At 46.1% G+C, this 26496-nt stretch overlaps 1 pseudogene; it reads right to left on the reverse strand.

The window, feature by feature from the left end:
• Nucleotides 1–10737: 10737 nt before the first annotated feature.
• Nucleotides 10738–10855, reverse strand: LOC126199828 (5S ribosomal RNA; annotated as a pseudogene).
• Nucleotides 10856–26496: the final 15641 nt, after the last annotated feature.

Genomic DNA, 26496 nt, shown 5'->3' on the forward strand with positions numbered 1-26496 from the left:
GGCGCGCATCCAATCTCGGCCTTCCGGATTTCCCGACGGCGTCTCTGCAGTCCTCTCTGCTTCCTTTCCCTCCCCCTCCCCCTCCCCCTCCCCCTCCTCACCTCCTCTCTCGCTCTTCTCTCTCGTCTCCTGACAGTAATAGAAATTAAATGTATTGATATTTACGGTACGCCCGGCTGCGCCCGCACCCGCCGCTGTATATTCAGATCTACGTCGAGCGCTGTTTGCGTTTTCTGTTTACAGCCGCGTAACTCACCATCACTCGGCTCGATTTATCGGGCCCGCCGCTCCGTCTTCTGTCGACGGCAAAAACATGCGGTGCGCGGACGCGTGCCGCGTTCCCCCCCGGGGCGCCGTAAACAAGGCTTTGCACGCCTCTTCCCCCCCAACCCTCCGCCCCCCAGCCAACCCTCTTGATCGTCACTCCGCCTGGAGTTAGTCGGGGCTTAACTGCCTGCCGTTTGCTCCAACAGCAGCAGCAGCTTAGCCCTTACTCACACACAGACCGAAATAGAAATCAGGCGTTGTAAACATAATATTCACGGTATAATACCTTAATGAGGCTTTTGGGCACAGACAAACACCGTTCTGAAGGTGCAACCTGAAATACATGGACAGGCATTTAGTTCTATTTTGTTCGTTCACATCTCATTTCGTGTAGCTGGAAGGGGGCAGGAACGCGCTCCTTGCTCATCAGCCGCGAAGTGCTCTAACTGTCAAAGATGTTGGGACAGAAAAAAAAAACGACCCACCACGAAAGAATTTTCCCAATAGAATGGAAATCGATAGATATGATGTACACTTAAAGACAAGTAAATACAGTTCACTAAAAACTGGATGATTTATCTAAGAGAGAGAGAGCTTCACAAATTGGGCAAGCATTGCTCGACATCTGGCCCTTCTGGACGCAGTTATTCGGCTTGACACTGACTGACAGAGTTGTTGGATGTTTTCCTGACGGATATCGTGCCAAATTCAGTCCGTTGGCGCGTTAGATCACCAAAATTCCGAGCTAGTTGAAGTCTATGCCCATAAAGCTCCAAACGTTCACAACTGGGAAGAGATCCAGCGACCTTGCTGGCCAGGGTAGGGTTTGGCAAGCACGAAGACAAGCCGTAGAAACCTTCGCATTGTGCGGGCGGGCATTATCTTGCTAAAATGTAATACCGGTTCAAATGGCTCTAAGCACTTCGGGACTTAACATCTGAGGTCGTCATCAGTCCCCTGGACTTAGAACTACTTAAACCTAACTAACATAAGGACATCACACACATCCATGCCCGAGGCACGATTCGAACCTGCGAACGCAGCAGCAGCGCGGTTCCGGACTGAAGCGGCTAGAACCGCTCGGCCACAGAGGCGGGCTGTAAGACCGGAATGGCTTGCTATAGGGGCCATCAAAACGGGGCGTAAACTATCATCGACATGTCGCTGTGCTGTAAAGACGCCTCGGATGACAACCAAAGGGATCCAGCTGTGAAAAGCAATCCCACCCCATACTTGATCACTCTGGTTGTAGGGCTGCATGACGGGCGACAGTCATGTTGGTTTCCTGCCACTGCCTGAGGCACCTCTAGACAAGTCTTCTGCCAGGAATCTCATGGACAGTCTAATGAACTGGAGTAGAACTGTGCTCAGTGACGAGCCTCGCTTCTGAGTCTCGGTGACTAGCGAAGACGTGTTAGAGACGCCCGAGACAGCGATGGTATGCCAACTTAACGCCGCCCATCATACGCCCCAACAACCAAGAGTGATGATCTGGGGTTCCATTTGATTTCAGAGAAGGGCCGCTTGGTTGTTATCCGCGGCACCCTTGCAGCACATTTTACATTTCAGCAAGACAATGCCAGTCCGCACACGGCGAGAGTTTCTATTGCTTGTCTTCGTGCTCGCCACACCTTATTTTGACAAGCAAGTTTGCCAGATCTCTCTCCAGCTGAGAATATTTGGAGAATTACAGGCAGGGCCTCTAAACAGATTGGAATTTTGAAAATCTAAAGTGCCAATGGGACAGAATTTGGCACAATATCCCTCATGAAGACATGCTGCTCCTCTATCAATCGATGGCAATCCGAACAACTGTTTGCACAAGGGACAGATGTGGAGCAACATGTTATCGACTTGTTCGATTTGTGGAGCTCTTTGTCTTGTATAAATCATCCAATTTTTCTGAAATTGTAATGATTTGTTTGCCTTTTTACGTGCATCACATCTACCGATTTCCGTCCCATTCCGATGGTTCTGTCTTTTTTTGTTTTGTTTTGTTTCAGTATGTATATGAAATTAAGAAGATCTGCTCCGGAACATCTATGTAAGTCAAGAATATACTACTATTTATCGTCTGCTAGCCGTGCCCGGGTGTCCGTACTGCGGCTACTGCGTATGCCAAAGCCAGTTTGCAGCATAAGAGGGAACCAGATTGTCTCCAGTCTGCAGGTGACAGGCCGGTCTCTTCCTTATCCTGACGCTTCCCACGCCCGGGTTCCTGGGTTCGATTCCCGGCGGGGTCAGGGATTTTCTCTGCCTCGTGATTACTGGGTGTTGTGTGCTGTCCTTAGGTTAGTTAGGTTTAAGTAGTTCTAAGTTCTAGGGGACTGATGACCATAGATGTTAAGTCCCATAGTGCTCAGAGCCATTTGAACCATTTTTGAACCTTATCCTGAAAGCCACAAAAAGAGGCCGCCAGATGGATGCAATACATCTTGACGTCGAAAAGCATTGGACTTAGTACCAGACTTTCACTTAATATCGAAAGGACAATCGTGTGGGATATCATGCGAAATTTTTCAGTGCAGTATGCCTTGATAGGGAGAGCGCAGCTTGATATCTAGGATGGGATGTCATCTACAGATGTAGACATATGTTCACACGTACGTTCACGCCTTTGCTGTTTTCTGTTGTGTTCAAAATGGTTCAAATGGCTCTGAACACTACGGAATTTAACTTCGGAGGTCATCAGTCCCCTAGAACTTAGAACTACTTAAACCAAACTAACCTAAGGACATCACACACATCCATGCTCGAGGCAGGATTCGAACCTGCGACCGTAGCGGTAGCGCGGTTCCAGACTGTAGCGTCTAGAACCGCTCGGCCACCCCGGCCGGCATTTGTTCTATATTAATGACCTTGCATACAACATCAATAGTAATTTCAGAGTTTTAGCAGGCGAAGTATTGGCTGGAAAATTTCAATAATATTCGGTGAGATCTTGTAAAAATTTCAAACTGGTGCAAAGACTGGTAAGTTGCTTTAAATGTGCAGAAATGTAAAACGGTACACTGATACAACGAAAAAATGTAATATGCAATGATTCTAATATAAAATAGTCACAAATGGAATCGGACAACCCACACAAACACGTGGGTGTAATAATTTGCAGGTATCTTAAACTAATTTATGACATAGGCTCATTAGTTGGTAAAGCAGATGTCAGACTTCAGATTATAACACTAACTTGCCGTGAAACACGTTAATCTTACCCTCTGAGAGGATTTCGAAGTCTGACTGTGCGTGTGTCTAATGGACAAACGTATATGGTGAAATTAACAGAAAAACCAAACAGACTTTAACCTTCGGAGTTAAAGAAAGTGGTAAAATCATAAATTAACGAAAAAATGTACCTTCGCCAGCCCAATTAGGCACATTAATTTGGAAACATTTGTTAAAAAAATTTAAAATTGCTTACTGAAGTTACTTTCATTGAGATTACCATCTGAATAGCAAACTAACACAGTGCGCTCTGAACTGGTGTAGCAACAGTTACAAATAACGCACACGCAAGTAATTGTAGGAAGTAATTTTGCACCAAGCTCATACTAAAGACAGTTAAACTCAAGAACGTTACTTAACCAAATACTGAGATGTTACTGCATGAAGTGCAGAACTAAATTTGGACATGAGGGGCTTGTATCTTAATTGAAATGAAAAACCCCATGAAGATGAATAATATCATAAATACGCTGTTTAAACTCCTCTACATATATCAGTTTTCCTTAGCAACAGTAATAGTTCAATTTTTTTCTGATAGGTGGAGAATATGATGGGGACCCATAAACTAGTATAGTTTCACTAGTCAACACTCTTCGATTATTATAGTAGGAAAGACTAATTCAAAAAGCTAATCATTTACTTCACTTGGAGTAGTTCATAATTTAATTTGCAAGACAATAAAATATAACACTAGACTTAATTAACTTAAAAAAAGTAGGCATTCATGATAGGAATCAAAACCACACTAATTTTTTAAAATGAGCTTAACTTATTTGCCTTTTTATCACCTGTGAAGCAGGTAATTTAGACAATAATATTTACACAATCTTGCACTGTATTCCTACAAAACTATATTTTGTAATAAACTAAGGATACTTTAACAAAAGCCTATCCAACTTACTTTTGTGGTTTTAACTTTAAGTTTTACTACTCCTTGTACATTAGACAAAAAATCACTTTTTAACACTTGAATGCAAGAATTGCTCATTTAAATCAGAATACTCGGTTTTAGTAGCACTTAGGCAAGGACCCTGCTTAGGTTCGTGATCAGGATAGAAAATATGGCTCCTGAAACGAATTTATGTTTTTATGGTCCATGCACATAAACATACGAATTTATGTTTTTATGGTCCATGCCCATATACATTACTGAGTGTTTGAAGACTGTGAGGCAATGGCGAAGATTGGTGGTAAGCAACATGGCGCCTAACTGTACTCACGGCTCTTGAAGTTCGAATGCTTATAAAATCTCTTCTTGGCTTCGGATTTTCAACATATTAGAGCCATTCCTTTATGCCGAGAATACCAAATAATAGCCGAATCCACATCCGAGGCAAATCCTTTATAAAGCATCTTCCAATTGCCTCTCTTAGCACCGTCAAAGTGTACCGTGCTACGGCTAGCCACATACTGCAAGCCGTTCACACAAAGGGACCGCTCAGTTCAACCGCCAAAACCACCTTTTACATCGTGCCATGCCATTTCCGTTGCGGGGGGACTTCCGTACAGCCTTTACATGTTACAAATACAAATTCCCTAAGCGTGAACCAGCTTTCAATAAACATTTTATTTTTGTGAACATGCACATACTTTATTAATTTATCATTTTAACATATTCTTTTGCTTTTTTCATTTATACATTACAAAACTCCAATTTTCTTGCCACAGATCAAGGAGTTTAAATAACACAGAATACACACTTCACAATCGCAGATACACAGTTACATAATGTAAACCTACTTCTAATCCACGTAAGTGTTACAAGATCGTTGGTAGAATACTAGGGAAATGTAATCACACCTCCTAAAATACTGCCAAAGAATGTGGAGCGCTTACCATATAAATATACGACTAACAGGGGATATTGGACGTATACAAAGAAGGGCAGCACGAATGGTCACAAGTTTGTTTGACTTAAGGGCGAGCCTCACGGAAAAGCTAAATAAAAAAGTGAACTGGCACACGCAAGCTATTCAGTGAAAGCTTACTTACCATGATTTATGAACCAGCCTTAAGTGATAAACCTATGAATATGCTATAGCCCCCGACGAATAACCTGCTTAGGACAAGACAATATTAGACCGATTGCAACCCACAGAGAGGCGTCCAAGCAATCATTTTCCACGTGATTGTGAAGGGAAGGGCCCCTAATTACTGGTACAATACATTCTGCCTTGCAAGTCACACTGGTCCGCAGATGTAGATCTTTCTCAAAGAGTTGTTGCAGCAGCCTACATTCCTGGATCGAAGATTTTTGACTTCCCATGACAGCAGGGATTGCTACCAGTCTTCTCAGTTTTAACACCATTTCGAAATTTTATCGAGATCTTAAGTTCATGGCAGGAAACGGCACCTGTTGTTATTAGCGACAGCAGGAAACGGCCATCTGGAATGTCTGCGTACAGCTACTGAAGCTTATTGGCAGTAAAGCCGTCCTCTCAGGAGACGTGGAAATACAAGTGGACGAGGAGCTGATGACGCACAGCTTGGAATTCCTCGTTACATTACGCTGCGTGGCGCCAATTAGAAAATCTTGCATATCAGATTTTTGCCTCGTGGAGAGGAACGTGGCCAATGAAAAGCAAAATCGTTTTTATGTCACAAGCACACCCCAGGAGCCGCCATATTGTATGGCGTTTAACGTCATATTTTGTCGGTTTTCTTTGTGCTTCAAAGCATCAGAAAAATAGAGGATCTCTCCAAAACGTGTAGTTTTAACTACGAATTCTTATAATGAAATGACTGGCAACTACACATCGGTAGGTAGAGGCTTCCTGTATTTGATGTTTTCGATGTTATAACTTGTGTGCTGTGAAAGTATACAGTGCAATCCAGAATGAGATTTTCACTCTGCAGCGGAGTGTGCGCTGATATGAAACTTCCTGGCAGATTAAAACTGTGTGTCCGGCACACAGTTTTAATCTGCCAGTAAGTTTCACACAGTGCAATGCTACGGCACAATGAGTATCTATCAAAAGCTCGTCTTGCATACTAAATATCAAATAATGACATTTGTAGACACAATGTTTGTATAGGGTTTACCATATATACGGAGGCCTGGCTGCCATGCGGAGGAAGTAGCGTAGTTGAAGTCGTCGTGAACTCTGAAGACAAAGGTAGCAGATTCACGTCTTCCTCCTTCTACATTTTTTTCACCTTTTGTTTTCTAAAGGAATTTAACGGAAGTATTATCTGCAAAATTTGATGTTACTTATTATAAATAATGAATTTTCTGCCATTTCTGTGGCAAAGGCCAACGACTCGAATGTTTCTCCAGTGGCCAGAAAGCTTTACATGACTGCCATTCTTGGATGGAAAGAAAAACCCAAGTTATATACTGGAAGGTTTTGCTATTTTTGAACTTTCTGTAATACATATATACCTGTATGTTGATTGTATGGACTGCTTCGTGTTTGTATCTTACCCGTGAACATCTTTTTCAATGACAGTGAGCAGCTTCTAACAAATCTCCTCTTTCATTCAATTGAAATTACGAAACGAATCTCGATTTTGAAAACTATGTGATGTTCAAATACACTCCTGGAAATTGAAATAAGAACACCGTGAATTCATTGTCCCAGGAAGGGGAAACTTTATTGACACATTCCTGGGGTCAGATACATCACATGATCACACTGACAGAACCACAGGCACATAGACACAGGCAACAGAGCATGCACAATGTCGGCACTAGTACAGTGTATATCCACCTTTCGCAGCAATGCAGGCTGCTGTTCTCCCATGGAGACGATCGTAGAGATGCTGGATGTATTCCTGTGGAACCGCTTGCCATGCCATTTCCACCTGGCGCCTCAGTTGGACCAGCGTTCGTGCTGGACGTGCAGACCGCGTGAGACGACGCTTCATCCAGTCCCAAACATGCTCAATGGGGGACAGATCCGGAGATCTTGCTGGCCAGGGTAGTTGACTTACACCTTCTAGAGCACGTTGGGTGGCACGGGATACATGCGGACGTGCATTGTCCTGTTGGAACAGCAAGTTCCCTTGCCGGTCTAGGAATGGTAGAACGATGGGTTCGATGACGGTTTGGATGTACCGTGCACTATTCAGTGTCCCCTCGACGATCACCAGTGGTGTACGGCCAGTGTACGAGATCGCTCCCCACACCATGATGCCGGGTGTTGGCCCTGTGTGCCTCGGTCGTATGCAGTCCTGATTGTGGCGCTCACCTGCACGGCGCCAAACACGCATACGACCATCATTGGCACCAAGGCAGAAGCGACTCTCATCGCTGAAGAAGACACGTCTCCATTCGTCCCTCTATTCACGCCTGTCGCGACACCACTGGAGGCGGGCTGCACGATGTTGGGGCGTGAGCGGAAGACGGCCTAACGGTGTGCGGGACCGTAGCCCAGCTTCATGGAGACGGTTGCGAATGGTCCTCGCCGATACCCCAGGAGCAACAGTGTCCCTAATTTGCTGGGAAGTGGCGGTGCGGTCCCCTACGGCACTGCGTAGGATCCTACGGTCTTGGCGTGCATCCGTGCGTCGCTGCGGTCCGGTCCCAAGTCGACGGGCACGTGCACCTTCCGCCGACCACTGGCGACAACATTGATGTACTGTGGAGACCTCACGCCCCACGTGTTGAGCAATTCGGCGGTACGACCACCCGGCCTCCCGCATGCCCACTATACGCCCTCGCTCAAAGTCCGTCAACTGCACATACGGTTCACGTCCACGCTGTCGCGGCATGCTACCAGTGTTAAAGACTGCGATGGAGCTCCGTATGCCACGGCAAACTGGCTGACACTGACGGCGGCGGTGCACAAATGCTGCGCAGCTAGCGCCATTCGACGGCCAACACCGCGGTTCCTGGTGTGTCCGCTGTGCCGTGCGTGTGATCATTGCTTGTACAGCCCTCTCGCAGTGTCCGGAGCAAGTATGGTGGGTCTGACACACCGGTGTCAATGTGTTCTTTTTTCCATTTCCAGAAGTGTATGTGTGTGAATTCCTAAGGGATCAAATTGCTCAGGTCATCGGTCCCTAGACTTACACACTACTTAAACTAACTTACGTTAAGGACAACATACACACCCACGCCCAAGGAAGGACTCGAACCTCCGGCGGGAGGGGCCGCGCGATTCGTAACATGGCGCCTTTAACCGCGCGGCCACCCCGCACGGCGCTATTTGATCAAGTACTTTACTTCAGACTGGTGGTAGTCAATGTACCATCGAGAAAGTGGATATTATGCATGCTCAAACTGACATTATACATTACACTTTAACTGTAATCAATTTAAAACCGAAAATGATATGAATATTCAGTTGAGTGAACGAATAATTTCTGCCAGGGTGTATCTCAGATCGTTCTACAGCATTAATTAGTTAAGCTCTGCCAGGAATTCTGTTTTCAAGCCATCGATGCGTCCAGAAATATCTTCGCGATTTTCTCCGTTCTTCTTCGACACTAAATTTTTAATAGAGTTAACGCAGTTATTTTACGCTCTTCCATTTTCGTAAAGAAACTGTGTGGGATACGCGTCTGGCAACGGCTGATGGAGAACACTGGTTGTATCACGATGAGGACCACTTTCCGAGAGATGCAGCGGGTCGTTTCAGAGTGTGCAGCAATCACGACGGACGCAAAGCCTGGCGAATTACTTGATGCGAACCACGCCGCGTGTGAGGACAGATTAAGACTTGGCTGTAAACTAATTTCTTGGAGCGCTTCTGCAGCTTGCGAAATCGGGAGTCGGCAGCGCTCGTGAGGTTGAAATGGCTCTGAGCACTATGGGACTTAACTGCTGAGGTCACCCGTCCACTAGAACTTAGAACTACATAAACCTAACTAACCTAAGGACATCACACACATCCATGCCCGAGGCAGGATTCGAACCTGCGACCGTAGCGGTCGCGCGGTTCCAGACTGTAGCGCCTAGAACCGCTCGGCCACACCGCTCGTGAGGTGTGGGGCTATGTGCTCTCTGGAGCGGAGGTGGTGTTTCTTATCGCATTTTTGGAATAAGAGATCCTTCGTGAACGACCAAGTTATTCCCTGCAGTACGGAAAATAGACAGAATTCGAAAGTGCGTTCCTGAGCGTGGGAGTGGATTTCTGTTTGAGTCGTTTCCCATTTTTAGGCGAGTTTTTCTGTTTAACGAGTCTGCACACGCTCAGTACGCAGATGCATAGAATTACGTTAATCGGCTAAGTAGCTACATAGACGGTGATGTTTAAGGACGGAGACACACTTCGTGATGTTTTATTGGAGCCAATAACTTATATTTGTTTCCGTAAGTTTGAGTGGGATGTTTCTGTCTGACTTTTTCCCTGTCGTCTTTGAACTGTATTTCTGTTTCGTTACTGTAGACATAACATACAGGATTTGCTAGAGCACCAGTTTATTCTGCTTGTGCTGGGAGTGGTCTGTCTGAGTTGAGCTGTGAGTCAACATACGCTTTTAACATTTTATTTAACAACCATATAAACTATCACTTTACAAAAGCTTCACCAAAAATGGATTCAGTATTAAATCAATCATTGGAGTGGCCAAACTAACAATAACGTTTTATTAACAAGATAACGCTTCCTCAAAAGGCGCGAAATCAAAGAGTCATTAGCAGATAATTAAGACTCACTGTGATTGAGCACATACCAAAGAATAACAGCAATAATAACCAAAAAAATTAAAAGCAGAGAATAAATTTACACTATTACATTCAATGTATATAATATCTGAGACCGTATTTATTTATTTATTTTTGTCATCAGTCTTCTGACTGGTTTGATACGGCCGGCCGCGAATTCCTCTCCTGTGCCAACTTCAACCTCTCAGAGTGCCAATTGCAATCTAGGTCCACGGATATTTGCTGGATGTATTCCAATCTCTGTCTTCCTCTACAGTGTTTATTCTCTACAGCTCTCTCTACTACTATCGAGATTATTCGGTGATGTCTTAACAGATGTCCTGTCTCGCTGTCTCTTCTTTTTGTCAGTGTTTTTCGTATATTCCGTCCCTCACCGATTATATGGAGAACCACCTCATTCCGTGCCTCATAAAAACTGAACTAAACCAAACTCCTCCCGAACAGGTCATGAAGGCCCAACGGTACCGACCGGCCGCCGTGTCATCCTCAGACCATAGGCGTCACTGGATGCGGATATGGAGGGGCATGTTGTCAGCACACCGCTCTCCCGGCCGTAAGTCAGTTTCCGAGACCGGAGCCGCTACTTCTCAATCAAGTAGCTCCTCAGTTTGCCTCACAAGGGCTGAGTGCAGCCCGCTTGCCAACAGCGCTCGGCAGACCGGTTGGTCACCCATCCAAGTGCTAGCCCAGCCCGACAGCGCTTAACTTCGGTGATCTGACGGGAACCGGTGTTACCACTGCGGCAAGGCCGTTGGCCCCTGCCTTATCTGTGTACGTAATTTTAAACATTCGTGTGTAGTACCGCATCTTAAATGTTTCAGTTCTCTTCTGTTACCGTTTTCCCACAGTCCATGTTTCACTACCGTACAATTCTGTGCTCCAAACGTTCATACCCTTAAATTTCCTTAAAATAAAATTTCACTACACAGAATATCCAATACACCAGAAGTTCCGCTTTAGTTAACAAAGCTCACGGCCCGGCGAATTATATACTGCCAAGTGACTAGAATTACCACGGTGCCTCGCATATGTCGAACAGTGTATTCCTCAGATGCATTATTACCCAGATGCATATTCATCAGCAACAAAAACGCAAGTTGATTCACTGAGTACCATTATATTAACCGACAACTCAACATAAACCTCCTGCTTAAGATCAGGTGCAGTAAGTCAGTCACATAATCATTTGACGTCAATGTAAATTAAGGTTCTCAAGCTCACAAAGAACGCTTACTTATAGACACCTCACGGTATTACCGTTTGCTACCTGTAAATATGGTACCGTCTGGGCAGCAGGCAGACTTACAACATGCGCAAGAGCAAAAAAAAAAAAAAAAAAACCACACAAAGACACACACAGAGCTCAAAGACTAACCCCACTTCACTGCAGTCTGCAGAGGACAGACTGCTTTACTGAAACCTCATCGAAAGCGCCGCACTTGCGTCCACCACACAGCACGCTGTTATTGCCGGCCAGTGGCTACCCAACCGTATCTTCGAGTGCTTCCTGTTTGACCGCTCCACTGCACCGTTCTTCCCATCGTCCTGTTCTTCCGTCACAACCGGCTTCCCACGTTGGCTCCGGACGGCGCTGGTGTAACGTCTTCCCCGCTCGCACGGGCCCCCGCGCTGTACAACAGGGATGGGAAAACCCCGCCGGTTAAAACCGAGACCGGTATCTTAGTTCTGAATAACTGGTATTTTTCGGAATTTGTTTGGTCTCGGTTGTAATAGGTGCTTTTTTATGTTTTACTAATAACCTAGTAAATAACCGAAATATCAGAATGAGATTTTCACTCTGCACCGGAGTGCGCGCTGATATGAAACTTCCTGGCAGATTAAAGCAGTGTCCCGGACCGAGACTCGAACTCGGGACCTTTGCCTTTCGCGGACAAGTGCTCTACCACCTGAGCTACTCAAGCACGACTCACGCCCCGTCCTCACAGCTTTACTTCTGCCAGTACCGCGTCTCCTACCTTCCAAACTTTACAGAAGCCCTCCGTTCGAGTCTCGGTCCGGCACACAGTATTATTCTGCCAGGAAGTTTCATATCAGCGAACACTCCGCTGAGAATGAAAATCTCATTCTGGAAACAACAGCCAGGCTGTGGATAAGCCGTGTCTCCTTTCTTCCAGGAGTGCTAGTTCTGTGTAGTTTGGAAGGTAGGAGACGAGGTACTGGCAGAAGTGAAGCTGTGAGGACGGCGCGTGGGTCGTGCTTGGGTAGCTCAGATGGTAGAGCACTTGCCCGCGGAAGGCAAAGGTCTTGAATTCGGGTCTCGGCCCGGCACACGGTTCTAATCTGCCAGGAAGTTTCAAACCGAAATATCAGTTTGTCATAGCAACAGTGCCGAAATTTTTCGTTTTCAAATAAAACTTTTTTAAATAACGAGTTTTTTATCCGTTATTGCGTTATTATAGGAAATTGGAAAACCGGCCAGTGCTGTGTTACTAACAATGCCGACAGAAACGAGCAAGAAGCACACGGCATAAAAATTGGTACAGCACCGCTGAGACAATAATGTCGCTGCTGTCATGTGTCGTGGTTTAAGTTACGCGTTACGTGCAATGTCCAAGACTTGGCCCAACGTGCTCCACAGGCAGTTTTTCTCTGTCGTCGCCGGGCATACGTTGTATTGCAGACTGCCACCAACCATAGTCTGCAAGTATTTTTTATGAAATGACGTAGCAAAGGAGTGCAATGCTTCATTTGCTGTAACAGATTAAAGATCTGTCTGCCATTTCTATGAAACAGTAAAATAGGAAGGAAAGCGTGGTAACAGTAATAAATTAAAATCTTACAACTCATTCATAGTATACAATAAAAATAGCAAGTAGCTGATCTACAGCCTCTATCTGTATAATGAGCATTTATTTGTTTGTAACCCCCGAAAACAGAGTTCTTCAACCTCAATTGCACCCTTTAGGACTGACTAATCATAATGCCCAAATAGTGGCATAATCCCCGAATACAAGATCAGAGTATCAAAAAATTAGAATCACTGAGAGAATACTGGTGATTTCTTGTAGTATTCAAACATTTCCCACTTTTCGAGAAACGATGGAAGGACGGACTAAGTCTTCCTTTACTCGCCTATTTCGTTTAGTATTTCGATTTTGTGTGTCTGGAAAGTGATAGAGTCAAAATTTTTCAATGTTTGTTCGACTGCTATGATTATTAGAGGAAATGATAGGAACAAAAAGCCGAAAATCGGTTATTTTAGAAAACAGTCATTTTGAGAATTTCTAACAGTCAGGTTAAACTGGCGTGGAAGAAACCTGTGTGACCACAAACCGGTTCTTTCAGCGATAACCGGCATCCCTACAGAAGGGCTGGCACAGCCGCAGTTCTACACTGAAGAGCCAAAGAAACTGGTACGCCTACGTAATATCGTGTATGGCCCCCGCGAGCACGCGGAAGTGCCGCAACACGACGTGGCATGGACTCGACTAAGGTCTAAAGTACTGCTGGAGAGAACTGACACCATGAACGCTGCAGGGCTGCCCATAAATCCGTAAGAGTATGAGGGAATGGAGATCTCTTCTGAACAGCACGTTGCAAGGCATCCCATATATGCTCAATAATGTTCAGTTCTGGGAGTCTGGTGGCCAGCGGAAGTGTTCCAACTCAGAAGAGTGTTCCTGGAGCCATTCTGTAGTAATTCAGGACGTGTGCAAGCCACATTTCTTGCTGGAATGGTCCAAGTCCGTCGTAATGCACAATGGACAGGAATGGGTCTAGGTGATCAGACACGATGCTTACGTAGGTGTCACCTGTCAGAGTCGTATCCAGACATATCAGGGGTCTCACATCACTCCAACTGCACACGCCCCACACTATTACAGAGCCTCCACCAGCTTGAATAGTCCCCTGCTGATATGCAGGGTCCATGGATTCATGAGGTTGTCTCCATACCCGTACACGCCCATCAGCTCGATACAATTTGAAACGCCACTCATCCGACCAGGCAACATGATTGCAATCATCAACAGTCCAATATCGGTGTTGACGGGTCCATACAAGGTGTAAAGCTTTCTGTCGTACTGTCATCAAAGGTACAAGAGTGGGCCTTCGTCTCCGAAAGCCCATATCGATGACGTTTCGTTGAGCGGTTCGCACACTGACACTTGTTGATACCCCAACACTGAAATCTGCAACATTTTGCGGAAGAGTTGAACGATTCTATTCCGTCGTCTTTGGTCCCGTTCCTTTTCCGGCCTCAGCGATGTCGGAGATTCGATATTTTACCGGATTCCTGATATTCAAGGTACACACGTGAAATGATCGTACGGGAAAATTCCCACTTCATCGCCACCTCGAAGATGCTGTGTCACATCGCTCTTGCGCCGACTATAACACCCCGTTCAAACTCACTTAAATCTTGATAACCAGCCATTGTAGCAGCACTAACCGATCTAACAACTGCGCCGGACACTAGTTGTTTCATATAGGCGTTGCCTGTTTATGTATCTCTGTATTTGAAGACGCATGCCTATGCCAGTTTCTTCGGTGCTTCAGCGTATTTTGGTGGCCTTTCAAAATGCCGCGGTCATATGACGAGTGGCGACAGAACGCAGTTGAAGGCGCTGTATGAACTGTTAGCGGTTTTCATATTTTTGTGCCATGGGCGGATCTTGGAATCTTTCTAAGAGTAGTTAAATAGCTAACGGGTTTTAATTATTGACTTTGAAGTAGTGGAAAGTTTAACCCTGCATCGCAGGTCAAAGAGACGCTGAAGACCGTTGCTTACAAAGATCTGACAGTGTTGCAGAGCAGAGAATTAATCTGATTCTGCCATAAAACGTCTCCGATTAAATCTGTGAAGCCGTACGTCGCGTAATTTGTCTCGCGCAGCGTGCATCGCATAGAGTGCAAGATCGAGAGGATCAAATACACTTTATATATATATATATATATATATATATATATATATATATATATATATATATATATATATACTCCTGGAAATGGAAAAAAGAACACATTGACACCGGTGTGTCAGACCCACCATACTTGCTCCGGACACTGCAAGAGGGCTGTACAAGCAATGATCACACGCACGGCACAGCGGACACACCAGGAACCGCGGTGTTGGCCGTCGAATGGCGCTAGCTGCGCAGCATTTGTGCACCGCCGCCGTCAGTGTCAGCCAGTTTGCCGTGGCATACGGAGCTCCATCGCAGTCTTTAACACTGGTAGCATGCCGCGACAGCGTGGACGTGAACCGTATGTGCAGTTGACGGACTTTGAGCGAGGGCGTATAGTGGGCATGCGGGAGGCCGGGTGGACGTACCGCCGAATTGCTCAACACGTGGGGCGTGAGGTCTCCACAGTACATCGATGTTGTCGCCAGTGGTCGGCGGAAGGTGCACGTGCCCGTCGACCTGGGACCGGACCGCAGCGACGCACGGATGCACGCCAAGACCGTAGGATCCTACGCAGTGCCGTAGGGGACCGCACCGCCACTTCCCAGCAAATTAGGGACACTGTTGCTCCTGGGGTATCGGCGAGGACCATTCGCAACCGTCTCCATGAAGCTGGGCTACGGTCCCGCACACCGTTAGGCCGTCTTCCGCTCACGCCCCAACATCGTGCAGCCCGCCTCCAGTGGTGTCGCGACAGGCGTGAATGGAGGGACGAATGGAGACGTGTCGTCTTCAGCGATGAGAGTCGCTTCTGCCTTGGTGCCAATGATGGTCGTATGCGTGTTTGGTGCCGTGCAGGTGAGCGCCACAATCAGGACTGCATACGACCGAGGCACACAGGGCCAACACCCAGCATCATGGTGTGGGGAGCGATCTCCTACACTGGCCGTACACCACTGGTGATCGTCGAGGGGACACTGAATAGTGCACGGTACATCCAAACCGTCATCGAACCTATCGTTCTACCATTCCTAGACCGGCAAGGGAACTTGCTGTTCCAACAGGACAATGCACGTCCGCATGTATCCCGTGCCACCCAACGTGCTCTAGAAGGTGTAAGTCAACTACCCTGGCCAGCAAGATCTCCGGATCTGTCCCCCATTGAGCATGTTTGGGACTGGATGAAGCGTCGTCTCACGCGGTCTGCACGTCCAGCACGAACGCTGGTCCAACTGAGGCGCCAGGTGGAAATGGCATGGCAAGCCGTTCCACAGGACTACATCCAGCATCTCTACGATCGTCTCCATGGGAGAATAGCAGCCTGCATTGCTGGGAAAGGTGGATATACACTGTACTAGTGCCGACATTGTGCATGCTCTGTTGCCTGTGTCTATGTGCCTGTGGTTCTGTCAGTGTGATCATGTGATGTATCTGACCCCAGGAATGTGTCAATAAAGTTTCCCCTTCCTGGGACAATGAATTCACGGTGTTCTTATTTCAATTTCCAGGAGTGTATATATATATATATCCCTATTTTTTATATTATAATATTTTTTTCAATATTTTTAGCGCGATCCTACAACCGCCACCAGAAGCTTCCGAGTCGTCTTCGCATAATGAATGTAAGGGGGACTCCCTCTAAACCGTTTGCTCTGAGGATCAATCGCGTGCCGTGAATCAGTTTTAAGTGTGCCTTCTAGTACTTGGAACTACCCAATAGTCAGGAGGATACTCGAATAATGCGTCTAAATAGTTCGATAGCCGTGTGCGGTACAATGCGTGGTGGCGGAACGCCTCAAGAGTCGTTGTCAGGTGGACCTACAAGTCCAGAGCGTTTTCGGGAGCGGCTTGCAAAATGTAATACAGCACAACGCCCTTCAGCCAGTTGACGGCGTTCGTTCTTGTATTGGGAAAGTAAGTGTTATCTGGGTGTAGGAGTTCGTCCGACGTGACACTCTGGCTGTCGTCGCAACAGGAGCGCCAACATACGTTGTACAAGATCCCAGCGTCTGCCTGTCACAGCACATGTCAGGCGGTGCGCATCCGAATCGAAGACGTCACAGTGCGGACACAAGGGGTCGTCAGTGAGATGGATGGAATGGAGGCGCTGGAGTGTGGCTAATTTGCCGTTCACCACCTCATACCACAGGGAACGAGCGTACGTGAGCAGGTATGGGGTGTGGACGGCTCGCCACAACCTGGTCCAACGGGTGGTTGGGTGTTGTTGTTCGACGTTGTTACGGGGTTGTCGTGCCTGATAGATGCGGTAGTAATCTCTCGTGCTCAGCGCCCTCGTCGCCGGTTTGAAACTCTTGTTTCCTCAAAGTGTTCCCTATGCTGTGAAACACTGGTATTTTTATTTGTACTAACTTCTAAATTTTTCGGGGAAAAATATAGTAGCGTGAAAACTCAGGCTTCGAAAATGAGGAGGGATTCTAGAGGACAGCACGTTGGGTAAGTTGCGTAACACAAGACAAACAGAAAGGGAATAGCTTGCTAGCTCACAAAAGAAAAAAAAAAAGAATCGTGTGGTCTATGACGTTATGTAAGCTGTGAGAGTTTGTTGCTGTTATAGTTCTTAAGTAATCGGTTAACAGAGCATTTGTCCACCTCTCGGTTTTATGAGGGCTTCAGCTCTACCAGGCACGCTTTCATTGAGGTGTATGAAGCTCTGCGGACGAATGGCTGCCCATTCTTCCTCAAGAGTCAAAACCAGAGAAGATGGCGATATTGGACGCTGGTGTCTGGAGCGAAGCCTTCGTTCTACTCATCCCACGAGTGTTCCATTGATTTCAGGTTGAAACTCTGGGCACGCCATTCCATTTCACAGGTGCTACTTCACGACGGGGTGCCTTGTCATGACAATATGGTCATCGTCTCAGAACTGTTCATGTACCATAGGCAGTACACGATGCCGCAAAATGTGTTAATACACTTTTGCATATAGCGCTTTATTAAGATCAATAAGGGGACCACACCCTAACCACGAAAAAGAATCTCATATCGTAACACCAGCTCATCCCTACTTCACTGCTGGCACTAAACGTGGTGACAGGTAACTTTGTCCAGATAACTTTCTCCAGACGTACTCCAGACCCAAACTATGTCGTAATTCATCACTCCAGACCACTCGTTTCCAGTCATACACTGTGCGGTGGCGTCGCTCTTTACACCAGCTCAAGCGTCATTTGGCACTGACTATAGGAATAACGGACTTATGAGGAAAAATGGTTCAAACGGCTCTGAGCATTATGGGACTTAACACCTGAGGGCATCAGTCCCCTAGAACTTAGAACTACTTAAACCTAACCAACCTAAGGACATCACACACATCCATGCCCGAGGCGGGATTCGAACCTGCGACCGTAGCGGTCGCGCGGTTCCAGACTGAAGCGCCTAGAACCGCTCGGTCACAGCGGCCGGCACTTATGAGGAGTTTCTCAACCAATTTATCTCATTCTTAACTCCGTCTGCCAAGTCACTGTGCTAGCTGGCCTGCTGGTACAACTTTGGAACTCACGAGTTATTCCTTCCACGGATTTCATACGATTCCACCCCCACAGTGCTAGAGAGTGCCTGTCCCTCACTACATAAAGTTTGTCTAGTCTTGGTTTACCTGCTGTGGTTCATTCGAGTTTTCATTTCACAATTACGTTACCAACAGTCGACTTGGCCATCTTGAGAGGGCTTGAAATGCCCCTGATGGATTTGTTACACAGGTGTCACCCAGTGGCCAGTCCACGTTCGAAGTCGCTAATGTCTCCTGACCGACTCATTCTGTTGTTCCTGCTGCTATACTGACACCACAAAATTCCCCACCACCTTGTGTACTGGCGGGTCCGCCTCGTGACATCTAGACGTTAATACCGCATAACGTAGGTGTGTCAGGATGCTTTTAATCAGTTAGCGTGCAACAGCATCAACGTTGAACTGTCTCGGGAATCTTGCGACGTTAAGAATTGCGTCTCTCAGTTTTGATCAGTATTCCAGAGGATTCAGGAAGTATTCCCAGGAACGACTGGTGTTTAAAGATTTATGAAGCAACACTCTCGGGCCATTATATAATCGTTCTTTTCCTTTGTGTAACTTCCTTTTCTTAATTATTGATTGTAAACAATAGGATAAACGAAAGTGAGAAAGAGCGATTGTAATCTTTAATGGGAATAAATCAAAAGCGGCAAAGCCTGTATTAGCGGCCCGTCAAAAAGATGATGCGTGGCTGTCAAAAGATTGTTAAGGATTTCCGTGTCTGAATTGACTTTGTGGAAGAGTGACTGTAGAACACAATATCGGACATCAAGAGGTACACTGAAGCGCCAAAGAAACTGGTAGAGGCATGCGTATCCAATACACAGATATGTAAACGGGCAGAATAAGGCTCTGCGGTCGGCAACGCCTGTATTAGACGACACGTGTCTGGCGCAGTTGTTAGATCGGTTGTTGCTGCTACAGTGGCAGGTTACCAAGATTTAAGTGAGTTTGAAGGTGGTATTTTTGTCGGCGCACGAGCGGTGGGACACAGTATCTCCGAGGTAGCGATGAAGTCGGGATTTTCCCCTACGACCGTTTCAAGAGCGTACCATGAATATCAGGAATCCGGCAAAACATCAAATCTTCGACATCGCTGCGACCGGAAAAAGAACCTGCAAGAACGGAACGACGACGACTCAAGAGAATGGTTCTATGTGACGGAAGTGGAATCCTTCCGTAAATTGCTGCAGATTTCAATGCTGGGCCATCAAAAAGTATCAGCGTGCGAATCAGTCAACGAAACATCATCGATATGGGCTTTCGGAGCCGAAGACCCACTGTGTACGCTTGATAACTGCACAACACTGCGCCCATCAACACCGACATTGGACTGTTGATGACTAGAAACATGTTGCCTGGTCGGACGACTCTCGTTTCAAATTGTATCGAGCGCATGGACGTGTACGGGTATGAAGACAACCTCATGAATCCGTGAACCCTGCATGTGGACCCTGCATGTCAGCAGAGGACTGTTCAAGCTGATGGAGGCTTTGTAATGGTGTGGGGCGTGTGCGGTCGGAGTGATATGGGACCCCTGATACGTCTATATACGGCTCTGACAGGCGACACGTACGTAAGCATCCTGTCTGATGACGTGCATCTGTTCATATCCATTGTGCATTCTGACGGAGTTGGGCAATTTCAGCAGGACAATGCGACACCCCAGACGCCCTGTCCTGAGTTCAAACACTTCCGCTGGCCACCGAGCTCACCAGACATGAACATTATTGAGCATATCTGGTATGCCTTGCAACGTGCTGTTCAGAAGAGATCTCCACTTCTTCGTACTTTTACGGATTTATGGGCAGCCCTGCAGGATTCATGGTATCAGTTCCCTCCAGCACTACTTCAAACATTAGTCGAGTCCACGCCAAGTCGTGTTGCGGCACTTCCACGTGCTCGCAGGAGCAGTACACGATATTAGGCAGATGTACCAGTTTCTTTGGCTCTTCAGTGTAAAGTATAAGTGATTGCAGGTTACAGCTTTGATCACCCAATTTGAAAGTAAAGCCACAACAATGACGGCCGATGAATTGCATCGTCGTATTAACCCTTTGAGTACCAACAGGATGTATATGTCCCACGACAGGCTATCGGAGAACCAATTGGAATATGATGTGTGTTATGTATCAATGTCCCACTGTTAAAGGGAGGGCTAGAAGTGGTTAGCAGAATTCTTCCAATTACAGATTGCGCTTTCCTTGTTAATCTACCTCTCCTTATTGTCACATGGGCAAACAAATCACCTGATTCGCATAGCGGTCTGTCTTCGCTCCTTCCCGCACTCATCGCGTCGACTTGAACCCGTTAATTGACGCTCGCTTGTGAAATCCTCCGCCCCCCCCCCCCCTCTCTCTCTGCCACCACCACCAAACCCTTTAGAAAACGAAACGGCGGAAGGAATTCTTTTCGTATTGTTACTTCAGACTAAGTCATTAAGTAAAATAACCATACACTAAAGTGTCTGAAATAAAATTGGTAGTCAAGCATTAAGACGATGGACACAGACCAATTAAGAGCCGGTCGTTGTGACCGAGCGGTTCTAGGCGCTTCAGTTTGGAACAGCGCGACAGCTACGGTCGCAGGTTCGAATCCTGCTTCGGGCATGGATGTGTGTGATGTCCTTAGGTTAGTTAGGTTCAAGTAGTTCTAAGTTATAGGGGACTGATGACGTCAGATGTTAAGTCCCATGTTGCTCAGAGCTATTTGAAACAATCAAGAATTAGACGACGCTGAGACACCAGCTTTTGTCTTTAAAACTAACACTAATGAAAATACATTCAGAGGACATCCTTGAGATCGAAAAGCTGTGAGGATGGTAATAATATGTGGGATTATAATTAGCTTTTCGATGTCCAACGATTCCCTTATTTTCTTGATTACTGGGCCCCGTGGGTTACGTGCGAGTACTCTGGGAGTTTGTCAGGCTCAACATGGAAGCTTGGTTTTCAGCGACACTCAGCCGCACGCGACAGTCAACGCTGGAAGTGACTGCCTCGATGACGCACAGCAGACGCCTCCAGCGGCCGGGTCCTCAACTGGCCGGCCGCGCGGCAGACGCTGGAGCCGTCTGGAGCGCGGCGACCCAAAACGAAGCGAGCACGAACCACGCCGAGCGCGCCCGCGCCGTCGCCTGAATGACAAAGGGCGGGGCCCCAAATCCTCGGACAATGGGCGCCGGTCCGGGGACGCTATCCCAGCGGCTCAGCGCTGTTTAGGAGCTTTAATAGGGCCGTGTATTGGAATGGCGCTCAGAGTTAAGGGCCACGTGAATAAATCTGAACAAGCGGCGGCCCTAACGCTACGGCAGTTGGCTGCGTCCGCACGTGACACAGCTGCAAGACCAACCGTCCGGCGTTTCACTGGACCCTAAGCGAAGAGACTCACATCTAACACGTAACGCAGAAGCTTCTGATTTATCTGCCCATGTCTAGAAACAAATGGATCGCAAAATTTGTTACCTACTGGAAAAACTGGACAGAAATTCCGTCTTATGTAAGCTATTGTTTTATCGTTCCGGTTTTACCCAAAAATGTTTCAGAATTATCTGATATATTCAGTGCGATTTTTTTATTTTCTTTCTGGAAAATTATTACTAATTGTTAACTTCTTGGGCTAGTTTTACGAACTTTTTGGCTGAAAGGAGCGATAATTGTGTGTCAAATATCTTAAAATATGATAATTAATCAAACCCTCAGCTGCCAAGAGGTGTTGTTGATATACCTCAATGGAGACAGCTGAAAATGTGTGCCCCGACCGGGACTCGAACCTGGGATCTCCTGCTTACATGGCAGACGCTCTATCCATCTGAGCCGCCGAGGACACAGAGGATAGCGCCACTGCAGGGACTTATCCCTTGCACGCTCCCCGTGAGCCCCACATTCCCAGCTGTCCACAATCTACATTCGTGATGTTCCTAAAGAAGCTGCATGGTCATCAATGGTATCTGTTCTTTCGGAACATTTACTATCTCCATATTTTACAATAGTTTACACACGGTATACAGTTAAAGAAGAAATTCAAATACTGGAGCTGCGTGTTGTTCACTTATGTTGCGTTGAAAAATGTAGGCCTAGGATATCGAGTATGAAAACAGGACGGCTTTGCAGGGTGATTTAGCTGTCCCTACCAATAATTTTATGCGACCCACAACACCATAAAAACCACGTGCGAGATTTTCATATTCTCTTGCTCACTATGTGTAGACTATTAGTCCCACAGAAAAAATGAACAGGGCCTATTTGTAGGAAAATTAGTGTGGTTCAATTTTGTACCGGGTTACATTTTTTCTGTACAGTACGGTTTTCAAATTTTCAAAAAAAAAAAAAAACGCGTTTGAGAGCCACTTCAGGTTCTTGACTAATCCGAAAACTACGAATTCTAGCGAAAACGTATCCCAGTACAAAATTTAACTAAATTAAATTTCCTGCAAGAAGATCCTGTTCATTTTTCTGTATGACTAATAGTCTGTGTGTAGTAAGCGAGACAATATTAAAATCTTGCATGTGGTGTTTGAAGGTGTTGCGGGTGCATAAAATTCATGGGTGAGGGCAGCTCAATTATCCTGTATAGTGGTTCACGTGTCTCACATGACACTGTTAGTTGTGTATGCATTCGGTTTTATATTTGCCATACATTCTAAGACTTGTCATCTGCAAACAATGAAACATTTTCTATTTTTCTGATTTTTGTACACTTCAAATTGATAATCGCTATATATTGCGTTATTTTGGTTGTTACTAGCGGTTTTCTGATGTTATGGCCTTGGTTCCATTGTGTATGAAATGTTAAAGCACGTATTTCTCTATTTGTTGTCGGTTTTTGCTGTTACAAGCGCATTTCATATAATTTATCAGCAGAGCAAAAGGTTTGCTCCGCCATTTCACGTGTTGTTACAGCTATGTGATGCTCATTTGTTTCGTTACGTGTTTGTTTGCAGAGTGGCGCGCGATTTCAAAGTGATGTTGACATTTGAGGTGTTCAGCTCCTGTGTGTGTATGTGTGTGTGTGGCAGAGAAAGAAAGAGAGAGAGAGAAAGAGAGAGAGTGTGCGCGATGGAGAGGCTGGTAGGGTGAGTGGTATGGCACAGACAGAGGAGTATTTAATATAGAAGGCTACCATATGCCGTTTGTGGGGGGGGGGGGGGGTTTGAGGTGAGGGGGGGGGGGGTAGGGGGAGAAAGTACTAAACGAATACAAATCACTTCATGAGTAAAATTCTTCTGTTGAGGCAAACACTGTTTTATTGCAAAGTGATTTGTATTCATTTAGCACTTTCTTTCCTTATGCTGTTGATTTTTAGATGTGGTAATTATCTTTTATCGGTAATTTTTTGGTGTAAGCTGTTACTCGTTTTAAGAATTTTTACGTTAGTTTCGGTATTCGCTGGATGGTGATTCTGTGCTATTAAGTGATGGCACGCACTGATTGAAGAAGTGACAACATTAAACGAAATAAGTGCTTTAACATGTCATTAATAATGGAAGCAGGACCGTAACATAAAAAACCGTAAGTAACACCCTAAATAATCGATATACAGGGATTCACAGTCTGAAATGGACAAAAAGAACAGAAAAATAGAAAACGTTAGAGCCGACCGGAGTGGCCGAGCGGTTCTAGGCGCTTCAGTCCGGAACAGCGCTGCTGCTACGGTCGCAGGTTCGAATCCTGCCTCGGGCATGGATGTGTGTGATGTCCTTAGGTTAGTTAGGTTTAAGGAGCTCTAAGTCTAGGGGACTGATGACCTCAGATGTTAAGTCCCATAGTGCTTAGGGCCATTTTTTGAAAACGTTACATGGTTTGCAAATGATATGCTGCTGAATGTATGGGTGATAAAAGTAACAGCTTACACTGCTAACAGAATCATGTGAAGTGTTTGAATAAATATATAACGGTATTATTTCCATCCTATATCGTCAACCTAAATCCCTCGGCATAAATCAGGTGAGCTCCATATGATGCCTCACTTGGTGACATGGGGCTATAAATATAAATTATTGTAAAATATTTCACCCCTGACAAACTGCCTATTGGCTTCTGTCTCGGGTTCTTCGGCCGACGTTCATCTAATGATTTTTCTGACGTTTCGCCAGCACGAGTGGCTGGCATTGTCAAAGCTTCACCCTCCATTGCCGGTGGTGAACCTTAGGTTTGCAAGTGTGGTACAGGTACGTCGATGATACTTTCGTGGTGTGGAGCCATGGTGAAGAACAGCTCGGTGACTTCCTAAGACACTTGAACAGCCTCCATGCCAACATAACATTTACCATGGAAGTAGAAAAGGACAAGAAACTGCCATTTCTAGATGTTTTGGTCACAAGGGACGGCGAAAATCTGGGACACAGCGTGTATCGAAAACCGACTCACACGGACCGATACCTGCACAAACTGTCAAACCACCACCCGAGCCAGAAAAGAGGCATGATTAGTACGCTCGTAACGAGAGCAGGACGAATATGTGAGCCGCAACACCTCAAACGAGAAATGCAACACCTGGAAACTGTCCTGAGGAGCAATGGGTACTCCACAAATTATATTAGAAGTGTAACAGAGCCAAACACTCGGCGAAGTAAGGAACCAGAAAAAGAATTGTCGGGTACGGCCTTTCTGCCATACATTCCCAGAGTGACGGACAGAATCGGCCGTATATTGCGCAGACATGGCGTAAAGACGATTTTCATACCGACAAGGAAGATCAAAGAGTGTCTTAGATCGGCGAAGGAGAAAAGAGACCCACTTGCAATGTCGGGAATATACCGCATACCATGCACATGCGGAAAAGTTTATGTCGGAATGACTGGACAATCCATTAACACCAGGATCAAAGAGCTTAAGCGACATTACAGGTTGGGGCAGGTGGAGAAATCGGCCGTGGCAGAGCACGCACTGAATGAGACCGACCACGTAATAAAATTCGCCGACACGGAAGTTCTGGCTGTAGAGAAGCACTATCACGCGCGCTTGTTCAGAGAAGCTGTAGAAATACAAAAACACGCGAACAGTTTGAACAAGAAAGAGGAAAGCCTTAAGGTAAACGGATCCTGGCTTCCCGTACTGCAGCGAACGACCGTCGCAGGTAGCAAGAGGAGAACCGCACCGGAAATGACCGCGGAGAAGCCCTCGGACGTTGGCGCGCCAGGTACATATAGTCTGCACCCGCGAGCTCGGCTCCAGTTCATCACCGGCAATGGAGGGTGAAGCTTTGACAATGCCAGTCACTCGTGCTGGCGAAACGTCAGAAAAATCATTAGATGAACGTCGGCCGAAGAACCCGAGACAGAAGCCAATAGGCAGTTTGTCAACAAGTGGCCACGAAAGCCTCAACAATTTTGTATTTCACCCCTAATTATATCTTGAACACAAAATTTATTCAGTAGACATCCACAGCTAAAAAATTCTCTTCTGGAGCGGTGTTTTTTATTGTCACTCCTCTGTACGCGTTATTACTTTCACCCAAAAAAATTCGGATAATTTACACGAGAGGTCAAGATATAATAACAATTTTTCAGAAAGCAGATGAAGTCTCGCTGACATGTTGAAACATGTATGAGAAATAACGAAATTACACTACTGGCCATTGAAATTGCTACACCACGAAGATGACGTGCTACAAACGCGAAATTTAACCGACAGGAAGAAGATGCTGTGATATGCAACTGATTAGCTTTTCAGAGCATTCACACAAGGTTGGCGCCGGTGGCGACACTTACAACGTGCTGATATGAGGAAAGTTTCCAACCGATTTCTCATACACAAACAGCAGTTGACCGGTGTTGCCTGGTGAAACGTTGTTGTAAGGCCTCGTGTAAGGTGGAGAAACGGCGTGCTGGATCCCAACGGCCTCGTATCACTAGGAATCGAGATGACAGGAATCTTATCTGCATGTCTGTAACGGATCGTGCAGCCACGTCTCGATCCCTAAGTCAAGAGATGGGGACGTTTGCAAGACAACAACCATCTGCACGAACAGTTCGACGACGTTTGCAGCAGCTCGGAGACCATG

The sequence above is a fragment of the Schistocerca nitens genome, chromosome 8 (genome assembly GCF_023898315.1).
Source record: "Schistocerca nitens isolate TAMUIC-IGC-003100 chromosome 8, iqSchNite1.1, whole genome shotgun sequence".
NCBI classification, from domain to species: domain Eukaryota; kingdom Metazoa; phylum Arthropoda; class Insecta; order Orthoptera; family Acrididae; genus Schistocerca; species Schistocerca nitens.